We start from the raw sequence: 15,126 nt of genomic DNA, 5'->3' as shown, positions 1-15,126 counted from the left end.
AGACTGCGGAGCCATTGGATCCAGCCCATGGAGCTTGGGTTTTGTCAAAGTTTGGCAGTAGGGGCTTCACATCCTCTGGGATGCAACTAAATGATAGGGAGAAGAAGTGGTAGCAGTGGCTGGGTCCTAGCTGTAGCCTGCCTTGGACTTGTGCTAGGCCTTTCCAGGCTCCTGCCGGAAAATGTTACCAACCTCTGGCATGCTTCCTTCCAATGGACTTTTCCTGGCCTTTTGATACTGTGTCATTTCAGCCCTGTGCTTATTTGATTAGTTCACTCATGGCCTAGCTGCTAACACAACTCTCTTTAGAGAACTGATGCTGAGGCTTGCACCAGGTGCCTCAGGAGTTGAACAGCCTTGGCAAGCTGGCAGCTGTGATGGCTGCTCTGGATAATACTGGTCCCTGGCATCATTCTACCATCTCAGAGACAGACTTTGTGAGGAGCTAAGTGTTTCCCTTTTGTAGAGAGATGCCTTCAGGTATTTCATGTAAATCACAGTGATTTCTTCACATCTCCAAGCATCTGTTCCCCCAACCTGTGATTGTGGCTTTGCAGAGGTGGAAACAGCTGTTATCAGCCCCAGGAATCAGGCAGGTTGAGTCATTAGCCTGGGCCATGGGTTAGGGTAGCTTTCTGATTGCTACTTTTGATTCTCCTGCCTCCCTTTCAGCTGTAAATGTTAAATTTCTTCAAGCTGGAATAACTGAGGACTTGCAGGAAAGACGATCTTATTCCTCTACCAGTTGGCATCTGTGCTGGGGAGGCCAAATCTTCTGTTGATGATTATCTACAGCAAGGTAGGAGGCATCTTTAGGCTTCTCAAAACAAGACCCCTGGGATGTTTTGACAAAACAAGATGTAAGGGATGTTTTGCTGTCTGAAGAGCTCTCACAGCTGTTTTTCCCCTTTGCAATATCCTGGTGAGGTCTTGGTGAATTTCTGAAGTTTGGCAGTTGCCAAATGGGTTCCATCATCCCTCTGGCGTCCACTGTGTTGTGCACTGTGTGTTTAAGAGGGATAACTACCACTTGTGTTTCTTTGCTTTGAAATATCCTTGAATTCAGAGTAGTAGTCAACTAGCAGAAATTAGTCTCTTTGTCAAATTCAAATAAATGCCTTCCTTGCTTTTGCATTGTCTCTCTACATATTATGCCCTTGGATTGGCTCTCCCAGGGGCTTTTTATGCAGCAATTATATCACAACAAGCTCTCATTACTGTTATCTGAGCACTCAGGCCAGGCTGGAACAAAATATACCTTGCCCTTTGCTTATATTTTTCAGTATCTGGATGGCTGCCGTGTATTTTAGTGAGTGGTTCTTTCCCCAGAGCTGGGGGAACAATAAGTTCTTCTCTAATATGTAAAACACTGTCCTCTCCACTAATTTCATCCCTGCCTGGCCCATGTGGCCCCAAATGGAGAGAGAAGTCTTGCTCTAGCTCTTTCATCAGGTCAGTCTCATAAAATGTTTAGGCTGCACCAGCTTAGCCTGTGCTTCATGAACTACTTCTATTCTGAATGGCTCAGACTCCTGTTTCTGTCACCATTTCCAGTGCCAAGAAATGTAATTTTCCAATGATGCCCAAAAGGGCTTATTAAATATTTTGGATACATATATACATTTAGAATGAGTTTTTCAAATGGTTAATCATTCCCATTATTTTCTGGAGATCCACTTAACATGGTGGAGTGGGCATTCCAGTTATTGCTTTTGGTGTATCTGGATTAGCAATTAAGCCATCTTTGCTCAATTTACATCCAATAGAAAGAACTTCTGCTAGACCAATTATTGACACGAGGTAAGCGTATGCATGCAACATATCTTTCTTTCACTCTCTGCAAAACTTTCCCAAGTCTTTCACAAAGTTCTTTAAGTACCCTAAGCCAAAGTAAAACATTATCCAATATAACACCTTGTAATGCCTCAAAGACTTGTGAAATTACTCTTTGAGATACCATGGGAGCAGAATTAATACCAAATGGCATTTCCTTAAATCTGAAATGTTCAAAAGGTGCATTAAAACTCACCAGGTTGCAGCTTGATTCATGTAATGTAACCTGCCAAAGTGCATCCCCTTCATTAATGCTCCAAATACTTTTGCTTCAGAGAGCTTTGTTGCCAGTGCTTCAGCAGTTTTCATAGGACAGTGTTTACATTTTATGACTTTATTTAAATCACGAGGATCAATGTGTATCTGTTCTTTATTTGGCTTTGCAATTATAACCATACAATTAATCGAGTCTGCAGGTAGCTCTGCTTTTTCAGCAAGGCCCTGCTTTCTCCATGTCATCATGGAGTTCATTTTTAACACTGTCTCTTAAGAACAAATTACAGTTGATAGATGGAGCACTACAATTAGTGATCTGCTACCAGGCATCTTCTGCCTTGGGAAACATCTAAGAATTGCCCTACAGGACTGTCATCTCAGAGAGCGCTGACAAGAGCTACAAAGGATGATGTTAAAATTTGAGGGCACCCCTGTCCTGAGACAATTTTTTTTGCCATTTATATACACACACACACGCTAGCCAATTGCCCATCAAGAATGAAGGGGGGGAAGGGGTGGAGCAGGCAGAGATGGAGCCCTGGGCCCCCCCACATCCAGGCCCACTCCCCCTTCCCTCCTGCTGCTTTGAATCTGGGCCTACTCCCCCTGCTCCCCGCTGCAGAGGCGAGGGGAAGGGAGGAGTGGGCCAGGGGTGGAGAGGGGGGGAGGAGTGGGCCAGGGCCTGAGGTGGGGGAGGAGGCCCGCTCCTTCCCTCTCCCAGCCGTGTCAGGCCAGGCCCACTGTTTCCCCTCCCCACCACACTGCAGTGAGCTGACTTTGCCCCACTTGGGCCTACTCCGCCCTCCCGCATTGGGCCTGAGCCCACTCCTCCCCCCTCCTTAGCTGTTTGTCAGCCAATCAGAGCGTGAATAAAGTGTTACAGACAGGCAGACAGATTTAGGCTTTTATAATATTATCTCCTCTGATATACATATCAGAAGATATATTTACCAAAGATAGCTTAAATTTTCCAAACAAAAGTCATTTTGAAATAGACACCCAGAAGGCTGGGTAGAAAACACCTGGATAAATATGAGGTATAGGTTGTAGTTGTGTTGGTCTAAGGACATAGGCAGACAAGGTTCTTTGGGTAAAGATCTGATATCTTTTATTAGAAAAACTCAGGTAGTTGGAACAATTCTTCTTTGCAAGTTTTCGGGTACAAATACCCTTCATCAGGCTGAGGAAGCATCTGCAGTTGGTGTGCACTCTTCCTGGATGGAGTGAATAGTAAAGAAGCCAGAGGCTGGTACGCATGCAAGAAAGCCAGTCAGTGAAGATGTAAATTAAGGAGTCAGTTGAGCGAGAGTTGAGCAAGAGGTTGGGTGGGAGAAGGCAGGAATTAATGTAGCTGGTAAACAGTGGAGAGGTACCTGGGGAATCAGATGTTAGGCAGGTTATAATGTGTCATAAATGCAATGTCTATATTTAGTCAATGATTTTTTGTATCCAGTAGGTTGATGAAGTGAAGTTCATAGGATTGTCTGTGAAAGGTGTTTTGTAAATTCCCTTTGAGGATCAGAACTGAGAGATTGGAGACAAAGTGGTTTTCTTGTGAGAAATGTGCCCTCACAGGTAATTGGGTATTCTTATCTTTGATAGATTTCCGGTGTGTGTTCATTCAGGTATGCAGCAGTTGTTTGGTTTCTCCTATATCAGAACATTTAGTCTCTCCATCAGAGCATTTGGTGCATTGGATGAGATATATTACATTTCTGGAGGTACAGCTGTAAGATTCAGGAATACTGAGTGATGATTCTATTGTGTGGTATAGTAATTGTAGGTGGTAGAGATATGTTGGCAGGTTTTATATTTCTTGTCTTGGCATGGTCTGGATCCATTCGGTGTATTTTGGGCCTTTGGAAGTTTGCTTCTGGTGATGAGGTTAGCAAGGTTCGGTGCTTTTTTGAAGGCTAGGATGGGTGGGTCTGGGAAGATCTCTTTAAAAATTGGGTCTTCTTCTAGTATGGGTTGCAGTTGTTTGAGGATGTTCTGTATAGGTCCCAGGGAGGGGTGATATTTCATAACCAGTGGTGTGCGATTCATGCTGGTTTTCCTTCTGTAGTGCAGTAATTCTTCACATGGTATCTGGGTGGCTCTTTCAAAAGTGCAATCCATCTCTCTGGAGGAGTGTTCTTGTTGAGTGAATGCTTTTTTGAGATTTGTGAGGTGATGATCACAAGTTTTCTATTTAGTGCAAATTCAGTGGCATCAGAAGGCTTGCCTGCATATAACAGCTTTCTTGGTTTCTTGGTGTGTTTAGGGTGATTGCTGGTTCTGTGCACATATGTATGCTGGTTGATGGGTTTCTTGTATATCATGGTCTGTATTTTACCATTCTGGATAGTGATCATTGTATCTAAAAAGGAGATGCTGGTGCTTGAGTATTCAAGAGATGGTCGGATGAAGGGGTGATGATTGTTGAATTTCTGATGGAATTCACTCAGAGATTTCAGGTTTTCAGTCCAAATTATGAAGATGTCATTGATATATCTTAAGTATAGCAATGGTTTGATGGTGCAGTTCTTGAGGAATTCTTCTTTCAGGTGCCTCATAACAAGTTTGGCATACTGTGGGCCTTCTATGACCAGGTCACAAAATCTTTAGACGCAGGTGTAGCAGTGGACGTAGTCTTTCTGGACTTTAGGGAGGCCTTCAACACTGTCTCTCACCCCATTCTCATTAAAAAACTAGGGGACTGTGGCGTCGACACCTACCCAGTCAAATGGGTCACTAACTGGCTGGAGGGCCACACCCAGAGAGTGGTGGTGGATGGGTCATTTTCGACCTGGAGGGATGTGGGCAGTGGGGTTCCCCAGGGCTTGGTCCTCGGGCCTGCACTATTCAACATCTTCATCAGTGACTTGGGTGAGGGGGTGAAAAGCACCCTGTTCAAATTCGCAGATGACACTAAGATGTGGGGAGAAGTAGGCATGCTAGAAGGGAGGAATAGGCTGCAATTGAACCTAGACAGGTTACAGGGCTGGGTGGATGAGAACAGGATGGGTTTCAACACTGACAAGTGCAAGGTGCTGCACCTGGGGGGCAAGAACCAGCAGCAGACCTACAGGCTGGGGACTCCCTTCTTGTCAGTGAGGAGGCAGAAAAGGATCTTGGAGTCATTATTGAGGACAAAATGAACATGGGCTGACAGTGTGGGGACGTAGTCAGGAAGGCCAACTGTACCTTGTCATGCATCCACAGATGTATATCAAGCAGGTCCAAGGAGGTGATCCTCCCCCTCTATGCGACACTGGTCAGGCCACAGTTGGAGTACTGCGTCCAGTTCTGGGTGCCACACTTCAGGAGGGATGTGGACAACATGGAGAGGGTCCAGAGGAGGGCCACTCACATGATCAGGATGCAGCAGGGCAGGCCCTACGAGGAGAGGTTAAGGGACCTGAACCTGTTCAGCCTCCACAAGAGAAGGCTGAGGGGAGATCGCCATTTACAAACTGGTCAGGGGGGACCAGCAGGCATTGGGGGAGTCCCTGTTCCCCCGAGCACTACCAGAAGTGACAAGAAATAATGGTCACAATCTGGCAGAGGGTAGATTTAGGCTAGACATCAGGAGGCGCTCTTCACTGTCAGGTCGGCTAGGATCTGGAACCAACTTCCAAGAGAAGTGGTGCTGGCTCCTACCCTGGGGGTCTTTAAGAGGAGACTGGATGAACACTTTGCTGGGGTCTCTTTCCTGCCATGGCAGGGGGTTGGACTTGATGATCTGCTCAGGTCCCTTCTGACCCTACCAACTATGAAACTATGTGGGGCCATTTTGGTGCCTATAGCTGTGCCCATGGTTGGGAGGAAGCGTTGGTTATTGAAAGTGAAGTTGTTGTGTGTGAGGATGAAGTGTATAAGGTCAGTAATATCTTTGGGTCTATACTCTAAGTTGTCATCTTGCTCTTGTAGGTATGTGAGGTAGGCTTGGATACCATCCTGATGTGGGATGTTGGTATATAAACTGGTAACATCGATGGTGGCTATGAGGGTGTTGCTGGGAAGGTGGTCTTTGTTTTTAAGTGTTCATAGAAAGTTGGGTGTATCTTGGACAAAACTTGCTGTTTGGGTGACAAGAGGTTTTAGGATTGATTCAACGAAACCTGATATTTCCTTAGTTAGGGTTCCAGAGTTGGAAATGATAGGTCTGCCAGGGTTCCCTTGTTTGTGGATTTTAGGGAGCATGTAAAAAGTCCCTGGGTTAGGTAGTGGGGGCATCAAGGTCTGTAGGTTTTTTTTGCAGTTCTGATAGAAATGATTTGATGGTAGTTTTGAGTTTCAAGGTGAAAAGGAGAGTAGGATCTTCCTGTAGTTTTTTGTAGTAGGTGGTGGCAAAGAGTTGTCTGTTGTTTTTTTCTATGTAGTCTTCACAGTTAAGGGTGAGTATGGCTCCTCCTTTATCTGCTGGTTTTATTACTATTTGGTGGTTAGATTTTAGAGTCTATGGCCCTTCTTGCTGACAGGGAGAGGTTGTTATGGTGGTGTGTATTGTTGATTATTTCATTGTTCATTCTTTCCCTGAAGCAATCAATATAATGGCCAAGGTTAGACTTGCATCCACTGTGAGGTGTCCAATCTGATGGTTTTGGGGGGTTAATCTTTTCCTCCTCGCTGTTGTCAGAGGATGAATTGTTGTTGGAAGTGGATTTGTTTTGGTTGTGGATAATTATGAGGCTTTTTTGCAAAAATGTTTTTGCATTTAAAAGCATGTGGAAATTGCCTCCTTCCCCACAGTATTAATGAATCAGTATTTTCCAACAAATAAGTATTTACCCCAAAATTCCTGCCCACCTCTGCTCACCTTCTTCACCCTCCAACTGAATCATGGAAGATCACCTGTCCCTGGGAATAGCACTCTTTAATATGGTATTCTGCTCCAGCATGCCCTCTTTTCGGCACTGCAGTTAGTAACGCTGCTGTACCTCTATTACCTCAGAAGAGTAGGCCTATCTAGGCAGCTTATCACCATTCGCTGTCAGGGGGGAGACCAATGCAGAGAAATTATTTAGTTTCTCTGCAATGTCCTTCCCTCCTTAATTGCTTCTTTCATTTCCTGGGGGTGTCTAACAGGTGCTCCAATTCCCTTGCAGGTGTTTTCCCTCAGAGATCCTTAAAGAATCTACCGTGGCTTGTTTTTCTAACCTTGGCAATTTTCTGCTAATATTCCCTGGTATCCCTCCTATGCTCCACCTGCCACAGCATAGATTTCTTTCCTTTGCCTTCAGGTGAGCTGCGTTTTCATTTTCTAAGGGATGATGCTTCTTCAGCTCAAATCCTGCCTGACCTGCCATTCAGCCTATTTGGCCCTTGCCATCCTGTTTCCTTTTGTTTCAGGCTCTGTAGCACTTCTGTAGTTCTGTTCAGTTAAGCAGCTTCCATTCTAGACCCAAGGGTTTCTATTTCTTTGCTCTGACTGGTCCTTAAGATTTACGAACCTTCTCCTACCCTCCATTTCCCCTGTGCTGGAGTTTTGTTTCCCAGTGGATAGATGATTGACTTTTTCAGTTTATGGCAGGTTTTTCCTTCTGAAGAAAGCACCAAGCATTCCTGTTCGCAGGGGATGCTGTTGCTCTCTGTTGGCTTTCTGCAGTAAAGAGAGGTAGAGATCAGAGTTGTGGCTTAAATACTTCTCAGGCCTTCATCTGGGATAACAGGACTAGACACAGTCTAGGCAGCAAAGTGGTTAATGACAGCTAGTCCAGGGAATCTGTCTCATCTTTAGTGGCAGAGTTTGTGCAGTGGGACTGTTAGCACCACTATCTCCCAGATAATGCTAAGGGACCGTTAAAACACAATTAATCCTTAAATAGAATGTGAAATATGAATACAGACAACTCAGTGTCCTAAAATCAAACTCTAACTTCATTAGTACAACAAGTATTATCTTAGCGTTTTCTATATTCAGAGAGAGAAAAACATTCAGTACAATAATCTCACCCAATACCAGATGTTACTTTGCTCAACAGAAAAAACAGCCACTCAGTTCCTGGAAGCAAAGGGTACGTTGTGGGCTTGGATGACCCAGACAGGTGTTGAAGGCTGGATTTATGACAATGATGACAAACTTTCTTGCTCCCCACTTCTATGCTTTTCTTCAGCTTCACTCGTTTGATGACTCTTTGCTTTCAGATTGGTCTCTCTGCAGTCAGCATACTGTCCGTCTTTTATCCCGTCAGCACATTTTTTGTCTAACAGACCCATCACAAGCACACCTCTTAATTTGGCCTTTTTCTGGTGTCTTACTTTGGGCATTGTCCGTTGGTCTCCCTTATCGCCTTTCATTAATATATCCAATCCTTTCATCCCTCTGATTCAACCGGTTAGTGCCAAGTTCAGTTAATTGGAGATTGTAACAAGGCCATTGTTATGTTATGTTAAAAAAAAAAACTTCTCACAGCGATAAAAATAAGAAGATATAATATAATGAGCACCTATAAGCTCTACAAAAACAACCCAAAGCCAGCTAATAAGGACAAAACTTAAGCAATGAGTAAATACAGCTAAATATAAACAATACTATAAGCAGGTATAACTTCAAAGCATTAAACATAACAAGCTACCCTAACAGGACCGTCCTGGCCTGTTCCTCTTCCAGTTCAGAGCAACACCCAGAGGATGCAGGTGAGTGAAAATTGTCTAACCCTTCCCACAGAACATGATTGTCTCTCGGGGCTCATTAGGCTATAGCCCAGCAGCCTTGATCTGGGCTCTCTCCCCCCACCCATCTCTCTCAGGCAACAGGATCTCAAAGAGGAGAAAGCACAGGGAATGGGGAGGTCTATTAGGTCAGGCAGCAGCTGTTACAGACCCTGCTCATCCTCAAGCTTCACCAAAGTGACTTTCAACAGCGATTTGGGCCTGTTGGAGAACACAAGAGGTTTCCACAGGAGCCATCTGCAGTGGCTGGTTTTGGTACGTGCTGCCTCCATTTACCTTATTGGCAGATGCTGACTCCATTTCTCTGCTTTGCTGGAACTGGCACAGCAAATGTTTTTTTATTCCTCTGATTCTCCATAGGGATGCCTGGCACTCCACTGGCCATTTTAAGAAGACAGGACCCTCAGCATTATGAGATCACAATCATGGGGCCAAGCTGGTCTTGAATACCTTCGCCACTACATGACTTCAACAGCCATAGGTACTGAGCACCCCCCAGGAGCTGACCTTTGCTAGTCCTAGCATAGAAAGGAATGACAAAACAAGGTGGGGCTGGGCAAGGCTGGTAAGAATGGCTGTGACAGAGAGGTCAGGTAACAAGCTGACAAGCTATCCTTACTGATGCATTGCATCAGCAGCTTGTTTTCAGTTGTGTCTGTCGTGTACCTTACTCAGACCTCTCGTGCTGCAGCCTTGGTTTCTCCAATAGCCCCCTCTTTGTGTTGGAAAGTGGCATAGGTGCTAACTTTTATTTTTGCTTGGGGGGAGGGTCCCTAAGATGATGCCCTTCCCCCCCCCGCCCGACCGCACAGCCAGAGCAGAGCCGAGTGGAGCCCAAGGTGGGGGAGGAGGCAGGGGAAGATGTGGGTTGCCTGCTGCAGGCTCAGGGCTCTCTGCACTGCTGCCCTCTACCTGGGAGCCCCATGCCAGCTGTACCACTGTGGCAAGGCCCCCCTTGCCCGGCCAACAGCAGTGGCAGGCACAACTCCGCGCTGCTGCCCCTGCAGCTGCCAGGGAGGCAGGGGGTGACTCACCATGGTGATGTGACTGATGCAGGGCTCCTGAGGGGACGGCAGCAGAGCAGGTAGCCCCAAGCCTGCAGTGGACAGCCCACATCCACCCTGTGCACAAATCTGGGGGGCATATGCCCCTCCATACATCACTCCCTGGGAGTGCTGAGAGCAGCAGGGAGTGACCCCCCCCCCCAACGAGCTGCCTGTGGCTCTATCCTGCTCCACACCTCGGCCCCGAGCCCCACGCACCACCCTGGCTGGGGCAGCTCCCCCAGGTCTAGGCCCTGCCCCACTCCCTCCCTTACCATCGGGGCCTCGATCTGCCCTGCCACCTCCATGCCATAGACTTACATGCAGCCAGCTGGGGGAGCTGCTCTCTACCACTGCCTGGGGCTGTATCCCTGGCCCCGTGCATGAACATGCACACATGCACATGGTGTCCCCTATGTCCCGCTCCCCAGAGCCCCTTGCAGGCTAGAACTCTGCCAGCCTCCAAGGGGAAGTCCACCATTTCCCACTTTTTTCCACGGTTAATGGAAAACCTGGATCCCTGAAAGATACTGGGAACCAGGACAAATGCTGTCCTGGAGTCATGCAGCCTGGGACCGGGACTTGATGTTCCCATTTTGGGACTGTCCTACCCAATTAGGGATGGGGCCTCTTCCCAAGGGGGTCCAAGGCCCTTGGGGGCCCCCATGTACTTGGCACTTACAGAAAGTGGGATGTCAGACTTGCCTCACAGTGCCAGAGGCATCTGCCCTTTCACAGGTCTCCCTGCCACAGGTTTACCTCCTCTTCCCCACAGATCTGGCTGTACAAAATGGCCTCTCTCCTATGGTGCTCGACCTCTTGTGGGGTAGCGTCCCATCTGCTCATACCGAGTTCCCTTGCGCCCATTCCATATCACACTAGTGGAGTAATAATATGTATGGGTATTTGGCCAGAGAGCACACTATGCTTACACAGGTGGGGAAAGCATTGTTCATAGGTGCTGTGATCCTGCCAGGGCTACCCCATGAGGCTGGCCCCAGGATACCACCCAGATAACTGTCCTGCAGATCCAGAGCTGGCACCTCACTCCGTCAAGTCCCAGGGAGACAAAGTGTTACTCCCTTGTTTTTCCCCACTGCTTTTCTTCACAAGTAGTCAGAAAGCTGAGGCTAGTCTCATCCCTCCATGACTGGGTTCCTCAGCAATCTCTTTAGCAACACTGGGCACCTGCCAGCCACCAGAACATATCTCTGTCCCAGGACCATGTGGCCATCTCCAGGGGAATTTCTAGAGTACATCTGTCCCTGGCTTCCAGCTCTCATTTACTTAACAGCTGCAGGCCCCTGACTGGCTCTTTCCCTGGCCCAGAGCAGCTCTCATCCTACAATTCATTTGGATGTAATAGCCCAGCACCTTGGACCCATCTTCTGCTCTCTGTTCCACTTACCCCCACATGGTAGTGAAACCACTGTTATGTGGCAGCCTATGTGATCATACCTCATCCAACTGCCAAGACTACAATAGAAAGGCCATAGCCCTGCATACCCCTATGCCACAGCAGAGATGCTGTGAAGTGATGCCTTTGGTATAGGACTGAGTTTTTTCTGGATAAGCAAGGATCCCAATCCCTACTTTGCACAGGGTCCAGCTGAGGCATTCCTTAGAACCGAGAGCAGGAAGGACTCCACCGTGCTTCCTTGCTTGCCGCATTTGGAGGCCTCATGCCCGTCCTGTGCAAACTCTGTGGGGAAACCTCTTCACAAGCATGTGCCTGCATCCTCTTTGTAGGTGAGAAGGGACAGAAAATTGGAGACCATCTGCCTGTACAACTCTAATATCCCAGGAAAGCCAAAAGCCATCCCGAATGGACCAGATCTTTCAACAACCAGATGCAGAATGCACAGTCCCACTACTCAGGTACTTATTCATTTCCAGTTGATTGAAACATAAATACAGGTTTTTAGCCTGATGAATCACTTCTGCTATATGCTGCATTTACCTCCAAGGGAGAGGAGGAAGGACAGGAAATGGTTCTTTCGATGTATTTCAAAGACATATTGCATGGATATTGAGAACAGAAAGCCACAGGACCATAGAATGGAAAGAAGCTGAATTGTTTAGTGGATAAGACTCTGAATTGGGGCTTTGGAGACCTGAGTTCCATCCCTGGCTCTGCGTATGACCTTGAATTGGTCATTTAATCTCTTTCTGCCTCAGTTTCTCCTTCACCCCCTCATCTATCTTTACTCTGTAGATTCTGCTGGCTGATGCTGGATGTGTGTGTGCAGTACCTGATACAATGGGATTCTCTTCTTCCCCAGGTCTCTTAGCTGCTGCTGTAAGTCATGTAAAGAACAGGAAACAAATGGCAGTTGCAATGTACTCCAGGTTCAGGGTCCCCATTCTGTGCGTAGCAGTCTCAGACCAGCTGCAGACACCCAAGGGAGAGTTCCTGCCTAGGCAGAATCTCTGATCACATGGAGCAGGTGGAGGTGACACAGCCTGAATGCAAGTAACTAAAGAGCCAAAGCCAGAGAGGATCCAAGACTGGTGTAACTGCTTCTCCTTCCAAGGAAGGTGTTACTGCCTTAGGAACAGTCAGACAGAGATGTTCCCAGTTAGCCTCAGAGACTCTTCTCTACAGTCCACACAGGAACCTTCCTAACACCTATCTGCAATGACTCCACATCTGGAAACCACCACCCAACCTGTCACCCACTGAACAAGGGAAAACAAGGGACACGCCAGGACCAGATCCTGCATGTGTAAAATCCCAGAAGTAAGGAAGTCACAGAAGGCAGCATCGGTACCACAGAAGTCTTGATTGCATCTGGGTGTATCAGGCAAAGATCTAACACTTTCATCCCACCCTGTGCTGCCAAACATCCTGGGTGTGTCCCCACAATGCTATTATGCTGTTTGCAGTGCTGGAGGTGTGCTGGGTACACACAGGCAAATATACCTTCTCATGGAGTTTCCTGAGTTGGGGTATAGGGCAGGTGTGGGCAGAAAAGGGCTACACCCTCCAGAGAGACTAGCTGGGCATGAAGCAAAGAGGGATTTAAACCCGATACCACAGCCATTGAAAGCTGGCCTTTCCCAGCCCTGCCCCTGTTTCTCCCTGTGGCACCTGGTGCAGTCATACACAGTCATACACACACCCCCGCCTCATGAAAAGTGGCCTGAACCTTTGCACCAGGCCTGCCCCATGGGAGGGATAGAGGTGAGGGGGGAAGAGGCTGGATTCCATCCCAGGGATAGTGAAGAGCCCAGCTTGGGAGAGGGCAAGGCAGCCACAAAGGGGGCAGGTTTTATATTGCCCAGATAAGGGAGAGAGCCCAGCTGAAATTCCTAGATAACCCCTGGCAGATATATGACTGGTCGGCAGAGACCTGCCCTCCCCTCCTCTGGTAAATTAAAGCATCCTGGCAAGCAAAGCCCCCAAGATGTAAATTACTGAATTAACTTGGGGAGCAGAGTGGGGCCTGGAGGAGAGGCAGGGGCTGCACAGAGATGCCCCCACGGCTTTATGTAAACAGGCAGTCAGGCTCACTTCCCCTTTTGCTGCTTCCTCCAACAACTTTTCCCTCAGTCTCCGTTCCCAGAAGACGAGTAAACTGAGTCCCCCTCCTCCTTCCTCCTCACTCTGTCTTGTTGGGGGCTGCTTGGAGCCTGTTAGAGCTCCTTGTGGTCACAGACCTTAAGGACAGCAGATCACACATGTAATATCTTTAATAATGACACGATGTGTATGTGTGTGCACGTGCACACACAGGCCTTCTTATCTAGGTGAGAGGGATATTTTGTGTGAATAGGCCCCAATGAAGAGAATAACAAACTTCACAAAGTTTCTTCTCCACGAAGTCCCTGAATCCCGCGCCGGGCAGTCTGTTTGTTTGCCTGTGAGGCATAAGGAGATCGTTAATACCTGCTGACATGGAGGTCGTAGGTCAGATCTAAGGCCTTTTTGCCAACCTGGGGGAAATGACCTTTCCAATGACACATGGCACAACCTTCCACTCCAAATGGTCCCAGAGGCATTCACAGCCAATGGCTCCTGCAGGCAGGAAGAGGAACTTCTTGCCCCTTCTAGGGAAAGGGAGCTGGGTTGTTTCATCTTCACACCCTTGGGTGCGGCTGCTTTTCTCTTCTAGGGAATCCATTTTCCATGCTGTTTTTGCAGCTTCCATAGCAGGGGCAGGGTCTTCCGCACAAAGCATGCACAAACGCTGTCTGTGCTAGGCTGGTTTCCTTACTGACATCCCATTCAACGGGAGCTCCCTTGAGAAGGAAGGCAGCATGCACAGAAAGACAGAAAAGCCCTAGTGACATACTATTTCCTGCCTCCACCAGCAGCCCACTCCAGGTATCCTTGTCTAAGATCTCTGTTCCTGAACCCCTGCTCGTGTGTGCAACCCTCCTCGCTCATACCCCCACACTCTCTCCCCCACGATTCCTCCCCAGACTTGAGAGGTTCTAGCTGGAAACCCTGGTGCTTACAACCTATCTTATGCTTAGCAGTCTCAGCTACTGCACGGACAGTGGCTCTAAACTTTTGCCTTTTGGGCTAGGTACAGACATTCAAAAAGCCTGGGTGGAATTGATCTAAATTACACCATTTTCTGTAAGCCACATAGTTTAGATCGGTAGTGAGCAGATCACACATTTGCCCTTTGGTGAGAGGGAGGCAAATCTTAGACCGAGTTCCAGCATTTTTAAATCTGTGCGCCGAACTTCTGTTCTGTTATGGGTATAAGCCGGTTTCTGGTTGCTTATAATCAATAAAAGTTTAATGTCTATACCTGGCCTTGGAGTGAGCAGAGTTCCTAGTGTACATGCAGTTTAACTGGTAAAACTGCCTTTCAATGGCATATCATGTGTCACCCAGAATGGGTGGAGGTGGCTTTATTCTATGGCAGGGCCTTGCAATCTTTTTTAATAAGTGTACCCCCAGCAGCCCCCTTTTTAGTAAGTGTACCCCCGAACGCCAAGCGGTGGCGGGGGGAGGCAAGCGGCCAGATGCAGAGCAGAGGCGTGGCAAGTAGGAGAGCAGCAGCAGCTCAGCATCTGTGCAACCCTGCTCTTGCTTCACCTTGGCCCTGCTCCTGTGAGGCAGTGGCACAGGGTGATGGCGCTCCATCCCCACCCTTCCCCACATACCCCCTAGGACCTTTCAAAGTACCCCCAGGAGTATGCGTACCTCTGGTTGACAACCCCTCTTCTATGGATACACAGCGCAGCTTTGTGACCATAGCTGTGCCCAGACTGAGAACACTTGGCTGAGAAGGTGGCCTGGGGCTTCTGTACCTGAACAGTGCTCCCAGGGGTGTGACACAGTGTCCCCCGAGCTCTTTGAGAAACATACCCCACCCATGTATTTGCACTTAAACTTCCACCATGGTGGTAAAGCTGCTCT

General features: G+C 47.8%; 1 long non-coding RNA gene across 2 annotated transcripts in view; it reads left to right on the top strand.

The window, feature by feature from the left end:
* The window catches only part of LOC106740009 (uncharacterized), a 62,748-nt gene extending 48,237 nt beyond the window's left edge, over nucleotides 1–14,511 (top strand). For both annotated transcript variants that reach the window (XR_009463980.1, XR_009463979.1), the window contains 3 exons: nucleotides 9,067–9,187; nucleotides 11,499–11,627; nucleotides 12,032–14,511. This is a non-coding gene — a long non-coding RNA (uncharacterized LOC106740009). The remainder of the gene's footprint in view (nucleotides 1–9,066; nucleotides 9,188–11,498; nucleotides 11,628–12,031) is intronic.
* Nucleotides 14,512–15,126: the final 615 nt, after the last annotated feature.

This window comes from Alligator mississippiensis, chromosome 8 (assembly GCF_030867095.1).
Source record: "Alligator mississippiensis isolate rAllMis1 chromosome 8, rAllMis1, whole genome shotgun sequence".
In the NCBI taxonomy this organism is placed as follows: Eukaryota; Metazoa; Chordata; order Crocodylia; family Alligatoridae; genus Alligator; species Alligator mississippiensis.
Note: the sequence above shows the minus strand (reverse complement) of the source record. Positions and strands in the feature narration are given on the sequence as shown.